The 14,219-nt window shown below is 34.7% G+C and overlaps 1 protein-coding gene and 1 pseudogene across 6 annotated transcripts in view; both read right to left on the bottom strand.

Annotated features, from left to right (window-relative positions):
- LOC123715990 (alpha-catulin) overlaps positions 1–14,219 on the bottom strand; it is a 57,018-nt gene that overhangs the window by 18,353 nt on the left and 24,446 nt on the right. The gene's annotated exons all lie outside the window — the stretch shown is intronic.
- Positions 8,280–9,231, bottom strand: LOC123715991 (annotated as a pseudogene).

The following is a 14,219-nucleotide window of genomic DNA, read 5'->3' as shown; positions in this document are numbered from 1 at the left end:
ACTTGCGTTATCTACATTTTTTAACATTCATTCTTGTTAGATAAATCTTTCGAATTTTATTCTTCACATGCTCCTGCAACTTTATAATTTTAAACATAGATTTGAATTTCGAATGCACTATATTATGATTTTAGCTCATTCGAAAAAAACATGAAGGAGGATACTTATAATTCAGTCTTGTTTTTTTTTGTCTATGGGCAGGCATAAATACGTGAGTAAATTTTTAGGATTATTACCATTATTCTCTATTTTAAGGATTTTTTGAATACGTCTATATTTCTATTATTCTATGCAAGACCCTATAAGAAGCACCAACATATTTATTGCATATTTGTTGATATTTTCTTAATAAGTTCACTTTTATTATTTAATTTAGTTTATTTAAATAATAAATGTTCATTGAACACCATCTACGTGTGTTTGCGTTTCATTATGTATAATTTCCAATTACTAAAATTTGCACTGATTTATCTGTTTTAAAAATATATTATCCAAAGCGTTCAGCAAGTTGAAATGTATTTTTCATTGTTTATGAAAATTGCTTTTTGATAAAAGTGATATGGTTTTACCGCAGTCTGCGTCACTGCAGCGTTTTGCGGATAACGCTCAGTCATATGTGAACGCATAGCTGTGCTAACTCTGTATGCAGGAATCGCTTTCCGCATGAACGGCTTTAGAAAATTTGTATTTTAAGGCATTTTATCAAATCTATCGTGAAGCTAACTTTACGTCTTTACATATTTCTGATTAACTTTAATTGTATCTAATGTCGTGTAAATCTCGCTATCCGGTCTGAATTATCTCTGCTTCTCTTTAAGGCATGTAGGTGATCAGTTGAAACAATTTCAGACCGGGCGGTAATCGAATCTAAGACTTTCAGTCTTTATGTAAATTGACATTTTCGTAAATATTTAACACACCACGAATTTGCAAGAAATATTTATTGCGAGAATCTTAAAATGATATGTTTTCTAAATCTCAATGTAAAATCATTAATTGGCAAACAAAGACTCCCGTTACACCGTTTTACGAACATGCATAACACTTTACATGCATTTTCATTTCACAACTGTTTATATCATTTACGATAAATGAGAATATGAGATACATGATAAAAGTCGTTACTGTAAAAGCTAATTGAAAAACCGGCGTATCGATATCGTGTAACATTTTGAATTCAATAAAAAATAAATTTGTCTGGGCTTAAATAGAGGAAAACGGATCAAGTTTTATGGCTTATCTCTAAACTTCCATAATTTCAAGGTGGCTTAAGGGTCGGTAGCAGACATAAAAGTGTTGAAGCATTTAATGTTATGCTCTCATCGAGCGATATAAAATTATTTGTGACCTGAGAAAGTTCATAAATATAAAAACATGCATATTTTTGGATACATTATGTAACTAAAAAACCTTTCATATTTAATAACTATGTTGAGTTTTCGTTTAAATATTAGTTTCGTATTTCTTATTGTTTACATAATATTTTTAACATTTATAAAAATCCACTGTCTCGTGAAATAAGTATATTATGAGCCTAAATAACAAGCAATATAAGATATCTACTTCTTTAAATAAGAATTCAAAACCAAAGTTATGATCTTTCTTATCTTAATAAAAATATCTTCTCTGAGGCTAATTCGTGTGTGTTTTGATAAACTAATGACTACAATCATGCAAAAACAAAACATAAGTAGAATCTATCATTTAATGTTTTACGCTATTGATTTTCTCTTCATTTGTGTTCATATAATACACAGTTTATACTTCATATGCTCCAATAAGCACGTGAAAAGTTCAAATATGTTAATATATCTGTCATAAAAGGTTAATAACGGAACTAGACGGCACTATACTACAAAGATGATGTTATCTGTTATCTGTAATCTGTTTTGGCTTAGTATATTATTTAAGTATTTTGTTTTATAATATGGATATGTGTAAACTTACAGTTTACTAATAATTTTTTTGAAAAATGTACTGAAATTTTAATCTTTTATTGATAGATTCATGTCTACATACATTTTCATCTGGTATGCTGAACACAAAGCGTTCTGCATGTCGAAATGTTCTTTTAAAATCAAAAACGAAGTTCCAATAGATATTTCAGTACCATCATATAAATCTGCCTTTGGTATTTTGTAACTTAGTTTATTTAGAGTATGTCACGCTTTAACGTTTTTCTTACACCGTACAACGAAGTGTTTATTACAGGACAATCGCATGGACTACAGATTGAGAATCGCAAACTAGCCCATCTTGCCAATTTTCTAATGTGGTTATCTAAACTGTCGTCCTCTGTTGTAATAAAGTGCGGAAGGTATTTAAACTTTTAAAATATTATGAAACCATTTTACTCCGCACCTGTGGCTGTTAATGACTGAGATAAAGTTAAAACCGTTTCAGATAAATGCAGTGAATTTATATGGTTTGATATACAATTGGGATTTAACACGTAATTAATTTTAGTCGTTGAAAATAATTTATTTCAATTTAGCAAAAGCCCTAGAGCTCTTGTAGCTGGCTTTTGTTTTCACTTTGTATACAGGTTGTGGTTAACGGCTTTGTCAAGTAAGTACTTATTGAAATGAAGGAGATTAGTGTGGTGATATTTTGTATGTGTTTGATGACTACGACTTAAGGTTACAGCTGTTAGTGTAAGGTGAAAGTTAGGGTTAGTAGCACGAGTGCCAAAACTTAAGAATAATGAATGAAATTGCTGTATTCGTAAATTCTATAACATAAATAAAAAAATATGTGTTTAGTATATTGCACATTTAAATAATGTTAGTAGTGTGGTGGATACAAAACCTACAGATTTTTTTTCTGTCCAAATCTATTTACCAAAGATATTAGAATTGTTTGCCCCAAGAAGGTACATTATGACCTGCCATTGCAAATCATAAAGATCAATCAATGTAAATTAAAGAAGAAAGGCGAATGTAGCCGTCGCATTTGTTATACAAATTTAAGTTGCTAAACATTGTTTCGTTTAGGGAATATAAAATTAAAAAAACAGCCTGAACTGAATATTTTAAACCATGAAAATATTATTAAAGAAGTTATTTTGTGTCCCGGTTTCATGTAAATAAGGGATCGAGATCCTTTTACGCATCATTGGGTTAAGGTAATTTTTAAAACACTCTGTTTTCCTTTATGTAACAAAAAATACGTTGAAGTAAGTCCAAGAAAATATAGCAAGCGATGTTTAATACCAGCTGCAACCATATTTTCCTATCCATAAATTTCAGACGAAAATGAAAGGTGTGCAATATTCCCTACTTGGAGTTGCCAATTTATCAAATTTTATTATAAAATTTTCAATATGAAATTGAAGTTTTGATATGTATTAGTGAAATAACATAACATTGTTTTAATTGTTGTTATAATATTGATTTTTTAAATGTATACGAAGAACATTCACTTTTGAAATAGCTTAATGTAAAAATATTATAATCTGATAAACAATAACTGTAAAAAAAATCGTTTTCTGTTTTAAGAGACTTTTTTTTCCTGGTTCAAAAGCTCCGACATACCAATATTTACTAAAATTACTTTAACGCTTTACGCTTTACTAATCGAATCCAAAACACACTGATTATTATAGATCAAGGTCCGATAATGTAAGCACTTCCTTCAAATAGTCAACTTCTACATGTGGTGAAATATGTGGCTACAATCAAGCCATTAAATTGCATAATCTACAATCCTAATTAAGCATAACACAAACATAATCCCATTAAACAAGTCACTCAATTCTCCGCTGAATTGAAATCGATTAACATAAATTATGTGCAGCTATCAGCAGACATATCGATCTGATTTACGATTTGATGACATGGATTGTCACTAATGCGGATTACCTTTGCACATTAGAGTTATGTGAGCAGTGGCGTAACAATAGGGTGGCAGGGCTGGCAAAATGCTTCGGGCCCCCGACCCAAGAGGGCCCAAGAGGCCGCGAGCTTATTTTTTTTACTTCATTGTAAATGTATGCAGGTTTCCGCAGGTTTCCTTCACCGAAAAGCTAGCGAATAGATGATGAATGGATTGAGATATTATGTTCTATCGATGAATACAATACGCATGGGGCTAGCGTAGGGACTATAAACCATTCCCTCTCACCTAAGAGAGGAGTTATTATTGTGGCATTAGTGGGATATATACAACGTGTAATTAAGTACGCTGAAAATCTCGAAGCTTATTAAAATGAAACTGAGTACAACGTGGCGATGATTACTGATAGGGCTCCATCAAAAGAAATTGCCACGGGCCCCAGATGGTATAGTTATAAAGATGGTATAGGTATAAACTTTATCAACTTAGCAAAAAAAATTACCAACTTTATTAATTTGAGATATAAACTTTTTTTAAACAGGGAAATTTAAATCCTAGCCTATCGGGCACGCAGTCAGGCAGATATGTGACCGAATAGCTAAGCAAAAGGGGAGTGTCGAAGTCCCCGCTTTCTTAAACAGGGACATTGTTAATTTAAAGGGTTGCCGTCTCCCGCCGGGCCCGGGCGACAACTACTCCGGAAATACCGTCATGATATTTATGGGCGCGACGGAGCCCGCTGCCCGGTGCTACCCACGTTACCTCTCGTGCAATTAATGTTAGTGACATATTTGACAATCTTGCCGCAGAATTTTTCTAGCCCAGCCGCAATCTGTGCTTAAGCAACATGTCGGATAGCCCATCCCGGGATACCCTCATACCAGTCTCGAGCTTCAAATCGCAACTGGCTCTTGCAAATGTAGCACAGTCAACAAGTAAATGAACCACCATTTGGTCGGTTCTGTCGTCACTGTCACTCGCGGGGCTTGTCTTCAGTTTAAGTCAGTGTAAATAGTGTCCAAAAGCCCCGTGGCCAGTCAGGATCTGCGCCATGTGAGGTGAGAAGCATGCAGCTTGTCTTAATTTGTTTGTATGCAAGAGGCATATAAACAAATCAAGACAAAACTCTATGCGTTTGCATCTTTAAAAAATATTTTTGTTACTGTTAGAACTCGAAGCTTATTAAAATTAAACTGAGTACAACGTGGCCATGATTACTGATAGGACCCCATCAAAAGATATCGCCTCGGGCCCCATATGGTATAGTTACGCCACTGTATGTAAGTATATAATATTGTACGTATTAATTACATAAACAAAGTTAGTACACAAAGAAATGTAATTGCATTATATAACCATGCTAACTTAAACTTTGGTATTGTTTATCAACTTGTTGTTTCAATAGACCAATATAATAAGCTAGTGGCGCTACACATCCATATGTGTCTGACATTTAATCATTAGTTTCATCTATCATTTTTATATATAGGGAAACATACTGATAATAATAGCAGGCGCTGCAACCCTATATGGTTTTTGGCCTTAAATGACATTTCGTTCGTTTCTCTGATCATTTTTACTTCATAGACAAGTAACGTAGGTAGCCTTCTCTAAATCTATAAGCGCACATTGTATCGAATAGCTTCCATCAGGACACCGAACAAATTATACCAATGATAATATTATGTTGTTCACGAAACAAAACGAAATATTTAGCGTTGCACCGCATAACACAAATTATATTAATACACAAATGACTTCGCTAAAATAAACTATACCTTCACATCTCATTTTCATAAAACAAACGTACGTATTACTATTTAATCAGTTTGTAAAAAAAACTAAATCCTTGAAGGAGATTTACATGTTTCGCAAAAAATATAATTGAATGGAAAGATTGCATTTCTTTTTGTTTAATCGAAGCTTGTTCAATCTCAATTGTGACTTCGATTTGTCGATTTATTTCAATCATATTTGAAACAGGAATCTGGGACATTCCCTAGACGGGATTCAATCTTTACAACTTGTTTTATCCTGCTAAACGTTTATTCTGTGCAGAAACTATTGTAGATCGATTACTTCAAGCTTCTTGTCAAATTTAAAACTTGGCGATTAAAGTGAGCGGTGGATAGATTCAAGCCAGTTCTCGTCCGGATTTGATTTTAAAACTAGTAAAGTAAGTTTAGTATGATCATTTCTTACATGTGCCTAAAGGGTACATAACCCTACATATATATGAACAAATATGGTTGTTTGACGGACTTGATTCAATCTAATCAGTATGCATAATTTTTTTCTAAATTTTAATTTAAATGCTCTAATTGTATAGCACTTAGCAATATTCAATGACCGATAATGTATTACAGAACTTCTAAGTTAGTGAGACCCTTTTTGCCTTCCAATAGGATATCTTGTGAACTTATTTTAATCACTCAAAAGACAATCTCAGCTAACTATACAAAAGAAATTTAAGTTCAAATGGTTTACATATGAAATATTTAAATTAATTCCAATTGCTACATACACATTTAAAGTGCATAGAAGATCATGAATGACAAACGCGGTATACGCACAAAAGCAAAGACAATAAAAGAACTAGAAGTAACTAAAGTACAGAGAATTTCCTTACGAATATGACTAGAATACCAATGCAGATTAAGTTTATTTATTTTCTGTTAGTAGTGAGTTTAATCTTAGCGAAATAAATGTAACAATGCGACTGTTTGTGAATGGATGTGACAGAAACGGAATAATTACCATTCTCCTGCTGAAGTTTCAAAGATTTCGTAAGCTCGCTATTACGCTTTTATCTGCGACCCGTATATTTCCACTTTAATTGTGTGTACCTTCGCTTTGTATGGATTTAATTTTTGACAGTAAAGGGTTTGGTCAGATAATGTCAGTGTTTTATCTTATCCCTCATAATATTCTGTATACGTTTAGAAGAAAATCGTTTGTAATGTTAGAAGTTTTATATGAGCAAGACGAAAATTTCATATTTTGGTTTTTGTTTCTTACTCGCTCTTGTTACCTGAAATTTGTAATTAATTAAAAACATAAATACATGATATGTTATGTAAAATAACAAAAAACTACTTCACCATTTAAAGGTTGCAACAAAAAAAAATATCGGAATTTGTAGACTTTTATTTGCGAAAGACTTTAGATGGTGACTTTAGATAAATGTAATTAATGATATAAAAAGGCAATGATAGCGAAGTTAACCCTAGCCACGAGTTGATGATTATTTAGTGATAGATGATCTGAATGGCTCACTTAATGAGACTTCTACTCTGTTTAGCATCCCTTTCTCTCGGATTAATACGGCGCAACCCCCTTTTATTTATGGGGACTGGAATACTACTTCTTGGTTTCACAACTTATCGATGTATAATGTGTATGTGTATGTGTATAATGATTTCATGATTGCGCAATAGTTGATTTTTATAGAATCGGGGGCAAACGGGCCCGAGTCTCATCTGATATTAAGTGATACCGCCTACCATGGACACACTGCCGCAGCTGCCACTGAAGCAGCTCGAAAAATATTATTTGTATAATGAATACAAGCATACTTAGATACTTTGACATGGAAGAGTTCATGGCATGACAACTACTTAAAAAATATTATACTAATAACTATAATCGACATGCAGAAATTTCTTCATTTTCATTTAAATTATTTGAGGTGGTTTTTGAAGTAATTTCCTTTACAAGAAAAGTAAGAGACGTAAAACTTTTTATCTTACGTCGAATGATTATCCGACAAAAAGAGTCCCGTTTAAACTATCCCAGTATAATTGAAGCATAAGCGTCTTTTCGTATAGAAAGAATTCGCATCGTGAGCACTCACTGCTCACCTCAAGCCCGTTTTTATTCCTTTGTAGACTCAAGGATTGCTGAATACACACGATACTCAGCATGAAATTAAACGAAGTCTAATCTCACAGATTATCTTCTTTTATGCACCTTGCGAAAACTCTTTTAACTCTTTCATCAATTCATCTTTGAATTTAAAACTGAATAAAGCTAACTATGTTATGTTTCGTACCCCTTAAGTACTATTTTTTAATGACTTTGTCCAGATGTAGTTACAAACAATTATTTAATCGTAATATAAATACCTAAAGAATGTATTTATGATATGGAGGTCTCGGATCGGCTTCCTCGTCATGCAATAATTGTTAAAAGGTAGTTAGTTATTATTTATGAAATAGATGCAAGAATCTTTACCATGATTAACAGTTGTCTTAAAATAAGTCAAAACCGTATATCGAACTTTAAAAAGTAAGTTCCGCGAGATAGGAACTCTTGTTACAATAACGAGCACCGGTAATGATGCCCCTCGGCTATGCGACGCTTGCTAACAAAGTGATGTGTATAATTAAAATTAACACATCAGCATAAGATAAATAAAAATCTAAGGCAAAATAAAAAAATCTAAATACTGTTATTTATAATAGATTATGTAATTAGTTAAGACAAATTAGCACTCTTACAATTGATGGGATCTTAAAGAAAATACTAAAGTATCCAGTATATAACATAACAAACCAGATACTTGTGCTGAAATAAGTATAAAAAATTTGGTATCTGCTAATTAGTTTTATCTTTGTAAACACCAGCCATTATCAGCAACATACTCAGAGCCAGTGATTCCCCTGGCTTTATTGCTTGCTAAAAATATTACAATATCCGCCACCTCGACGGATTCTGATACACGTTTCAGTGGAGCGTCATCAGTCATCATCAGTCATCTTCAAATTTCAAAAAGCCAACACCAGCATTCTCCAACAGGTCTGTTTTTACAGGTCCAGGACTCACGATATTTACCCTCACCCCTTTACTTGCCAATTCAAGAGCTGCGCATCGAGAGAAATGAGTCAATGCTGCCTTTGATATGTGATAGGCAATCATTGATGAATATGCTGGAAGTATTTTGCCAGCCACACTGGAGATATTTACACTATTTCCTTGAGTTTTTATTAAATGAGGAGTAGCCAAAGTTGTAATATTGATATGAGCCCTAACATTAACTTTCATAATCTCATCGTACGATTGTAGTATGTTTCCTTCTAAGATGCTTCCAAATCTTGTCAAGCCTGCGTTGTTAACAAGAACATCTAATTTTCCCAATTTTGTTATTAATCGCTCCAAATAATTTTGGCCTCGTTGTCATCGCTTATATCTGATTTTAAAATGAGAGGTTTTTGTCCAACCTTTTCGATTTCAATTGCAACGCTATTTAATTTTTCTTCATTTCTTGCTACTATTGCTACGATAGCACCTTCTTTTGCAAATTCAATTGCTGTAGCTGCTCCTATACCAGAACTAGCTCCAGTCACTAACACCACTTTATTACTAAAAATCATTACCATCTTGTTCTTAGTAACACGGTCAAAGAGATACTATTGCATAATTGCTTGTTTATATGTATTCTTTTCTAATATGTTATCAAAATATTATTATCTAATTAATCTTTACGATGATAAATAGTTTCGAAAAGATTATTGTGCAGGTGACATATTTTTTTTAATATTAAGGTAATATTGACAAAGAAACACAATTTATCTTGGAGTATATATCTAGTTTATATATTTTTCAATTATGAAAATATTATTTTATTCATATGAAATTCGTATTTGAATTATTATTATTATCGAAAATTCGGAATAATTAAAAAATAAATGTACATATAATTTCAGAATAAAAGTTTTATTTTTATGTTAAATATTTAATCTTTTTATGTTTATTTGCTTGCTCATTACAAACATCTAAACTTAAATATTAAAAAGTTAAACTTAATTCTTAATACACCATCCATTATCAATAATATATTCCGCACCAGTTATACCATTTGCCTTGGCGCTTGCTAGAAAAAGAATGACATTCGCAACTTCGACCGAATCTGATACTCGCTTAAGTGGTGTTTCAGGTAGAACATCTTCCATTTTCGTGGAACCAAGCCCTGCATTTTGCAATATATCCGTTGCTACAGGCCCAGGGCTAACCGTATTGACTCTAACACCTTTTTCAGCTAATTCTAAAGCTGCACAACGTGAAAAATGACTTAATGCAGCTTTCGTGATGCAGTATGGAGTCATACCTATTGTCCCTGTTTGTGTTCCGACTACACTAGAAACGTTTACAATATTTCCTTTTGATTTAATTAAATATGGAGCAGCTAAATTAGTAATATTGATATGAGCTCGAATATTCACTTTCATTACAGAATCAAATGCTTCTAGTATTCTTCCATCCAAGATACTTCCAAATGTAATAAGACCTGCATTGTTAACTAATATATCCAATGTACTAAGTTTCCTTATTACCTCTTCTATAACACGTTTTGATTCTTGATCTCCGCTTACATCCGCCTTGATTACTAAATACTTTGCTCCAATCTGATCTATTTGTTTAGCGATTTTCAAGAGTTTTTCTTCATTTCTTCCAACTATTGCAACAGTAGCACCTTCTTTTGCAAATTCAATAGCAGTCGCCGCTCCTATGCCTGAACTGCCTCCCGTGACTAACACAGTTTTATTTACGAAACTCATTATTTGTATGTATTAAACTGAGGAGAACACTATACTAATTACAACAACAAGAATCTTGAATATGATAAACTGTACTTTAATATATAATAAAAAGGGTATTTAATATTGCACGTTTCGTAATTAAATGCGCGTTAGTTTCGTAATTAAAGCGATAAAATAAAATGAAAACGTGAAGTGTTATCCTTGACTATAATATACTTAAATATAATGACTTATGTAGGACATTTGAATATCATCTATTTTATTTGACTGCATACATAATGATTTCAAAGAATTGAAGGCTTTTATCGAGTAATTAAAAATTATTATGTTTATGATAAATTACTATTCCTGAGTTTAGCTTAGTTACCGCAACAGTTGAAAAACCTGTGAAGGCGTTAAATAATTCAGATAATTTATCTAAACTATCATAACTCCATCAGATTGAAGCGAGATTGAGGTGATAGCAAAAGACCAATTTACTTTATGGGAGATAAATGTATAAAATAATTGCACTGACGTAGATCTTTGAATTGAAATTTTAATAACCATATACCACTTACTTGAACAGGGTATATATTTGTAAAACTAAGAGTCAATATTCGCCGAAAGATTAAAGCTGTCGCTAATGTTTGTGAAAGTAATAAGAAGCAGACACTTCTATTGTTTTAAGCTCATAACCAAGCATTCTGATTCTTTGTTTATAACTGGATCTCTCCCGCTCTTAAAAACGAAAGCGAGCCTATTTAGAAATTTTCATTTCCTTTCGTTTATATTCCGCAAAGTTTATGAAGTCTTTCTGGAATAATTTATATTTTAACTTTCTAAAACCTCTTGAATAATTGACGTCTATTTCCTTAAAAGTAAAAATTCAAAACTCATATTGCTTCATATACAAATAGTCTTCTTAACAATTACATATGTGCTATAAACATACTATGCCTTTGTTTTGTTAGTGTGTACGTTTATGTTTCTTACGTTTGAAATTACAATGGGTTACGCACTATGCGTGAAGGTTATCAAAGAGACGGTTGGGTAGTGTAAATAACAATTACATTTGATAAAGATAAGATAACTATCCGTATTCCCTAAAACTATCTATACTTAAGATCCATTTTCCCTTATTAGTCCATTCTTCTTCTTCTTCTTATCCGGTACACTCTTGACAGAGCGGTCGTGATCGCTATTTAGTAGTGGTAATCAAAGGAGCAGATGTGATGCGCTTCACGACGTTTCGCCATCGTTGCCTATTAGTGGTCATCCTGCTACACTCATTGAGTGTACCTCCTACGGCAGACTTGATCTGGTCAGTCCAACGCGTAGGTGACCTGCCGCGCGGTCTAGTGCCTTCTATCTTCCCCTGGACGACAAGGCGTTCTATGGACTGAATACCACGTCGAGATATGTGTCCGAAGAATGTAAGGATGCGAGATTGTACTATTGAAAATAAACGCTCCTTAATACCGAGTTCTTGAAGTATCGAGACATTTGTACGAAACTCGGTCCACGAAACCCCAAGCATTCTCCTCCAGCACCACATTTCTAGCTTCATAGACGCTCTATTTTCTGTCTTTCCACATCTCGCAAGGTCCACGTTTCAGCCGCGTACAGAAATATGGGGAATATAAGAGTCTTCACGAGCCTGATCTTCGTGGCTTTTGTTATGTTCCTGTTTCTCCATATCTTTTGCATCTTGTCCATAGCCGTTCTTGTGATGCCCATACGTCGTTTGACCTCATCGATGCATCCGCCATTGTTTGAAATCTGAGCCCCAAAATAAATATAAGATTGGACTACGTTGCATTTCGCGATTTGAGTCACTTGAGGCGAACTATTTCTGGCACGGTCAACAATCATTACCTTGGTTTTGCTGCGATTTATCTTAAGTCCAAACTCATGGCTCACTCGTTCCATCCTTGACAGAAGCTCTTCCAAGTGTTGCGAACTGGATGCAAACAGAGTGGTGTCATCCGCGTAACGCAAGTTCGCAATCCGGTATCCACCAATTGTTACACCGTCTGTCCAGTCTTCCAAGGTGATGCGCATTATGAGTTCGGTGTACACGTTGAATAAGAGCGGCGATATTATGCACCCCTGGCGTACTCCGGCACTTGGATGGGAATCATCTGTGCGAACCGAAGCTGTGCCCTCTTCATAAAGCCATCTTAATAGGTGCACAAGATGTTTTGGTGTGCCCATATCGAGCAGGGTCTTCCACAATACCGGCCATCTCACCGAGTCGAAAGCTTTGGAGAAATCAACAAAGCAAATGAATATGGGCTTATTAAATTCTCTTGACTTCTCCATGATCTGCCGTAAAATGAGTATTTGTTCCCGAGTGCCCTTTCCCTTCACAAAACCAGCTTGTTCTGGAGCGATCTCATTATAAAGGTATGCTTTCAGGCGCTCGTTGAGAATATGTAACAATATTTTGCTAGCGTGTGATATCAGAGCAATGAGGCGGTAATTGTTACATTTCTTCGTTGAGCCTTTTTTGTGCAGGGGTGTAAATATGGTATGTGTCCATTCCGAAGGCCAAATTCCTGTCTGCCACACCTTATTACAGATGAGATGAAACATCTGGTCGCCACGTTCTCCTAAGGCTTTAATTGTCTCTATAGGAATTGCATCTCTAACAGTTGCTTTTTTACTTTTCAGATGTTTTATGGCAGCTCTTACTTCGGACAGAAGGATGTCTGGTTCCAAATTATCTGGCTCTGGTTTTGTGTCTATAGACTGCCGCGACTGCGGATCCAGGAACAATGACTGGCAATAGCTCCTCCACGTTTCCGAGATTTTGTCGAGTTCTGTTACCACTTCATTTCTGTCGTTCTCGATAGCCCACGTTTTAGCAGGTAGAGATTTTGTAATAAGACGAATTTTGTGGTAAAGATCTCTAAATTCGTGCTTCATAGCATGTTTTTTAAGTTCGTCACAAATGCTATGAAGGTGGGAATTGTGGTCTCGCCTGCAGCAGGCTTGGATGTTAGCAGACAGTTGATTCACCTCTCTTATGTCTGTTCCTGCGGCTTTCTTAAGGCGCCTCTCGTCTATAAGAGCAAGGGTACTCTCCGTCATCCAGTGTTGACGTTTGCGCGTTTCTGATCTCGGACTGGACTCCGCGACTGCATTTTGGATGAGTTGTTTAGCCTTATTCAATAACGTGTCTGGTGTAGCTTCGTTGTGGTTCATAACTGTCCAATCCTTCCAACTCCGCTCAATGGCTGTATTGAATTTCTCGATATCGGTTACTTCAATCCGTCTTGACTTTTTGAAGGATCGAGCGGCTTTGAGCTTCAACCTCTTCTTTGCGATAACGAGTTCGTGATCAGAACCACAATCAGCCCCAGGAAGTGTGTGGGCATTAAGAATAGAGGTGCGCCAACGTGATCTTATCAATATGTAATCGATCTGGTTTTTGGTACCTCCTCCAGGTGATGTCCAGGTGAACAGTCTCCGGGGATGGTGTTGGAATAGACTGTTCGCCACCACCATATTGTTTTCGTCAGCGAACTGCATAAATCTTTCACCTCTTTCGTTACGTACCCCAAGTCCGAAGTTTTCCACACATTTGCTTTACTGGGCAGAGTTAGCGCCAATTTTTGAGTTGAAATCACCCATTATTATAAGTAACTCTCTATTAGGGATTTTAGCAATTGTTGCTTGTAAATCTTGGTAGAAACTCTCCAGGACGAGGGGTAGAGATTCACTGGTGGGGGCATATGCCTGTATTAGATTGATGTTTACAGGTGACGCTTTGAGCTTCATTGACATAATGCGGTCGCTAACTGCCTCATACCCCATTACACTGTTATTCGTATGCTTAGGAATAATAATCGCTACTCTGTT

Source organism: Pieris brassicae, chromosome 11 (assembly GCF_905147105.1).
Source record: "Pieris brassicae chromosome 11, ilPieBrab1.1, whole genome shotgun sequence".
Taxonomy (NCBI): Eukaryota; Metazoa; Arthropoda; class Insecta; order Lepidoptera; family Pieridae; genus Pieris; species Pieris brassicae.
Note: the sequence above shows the minus strand (reverse complement) of the source record. Positions and strands in the feature narration are given on the sequence as shown.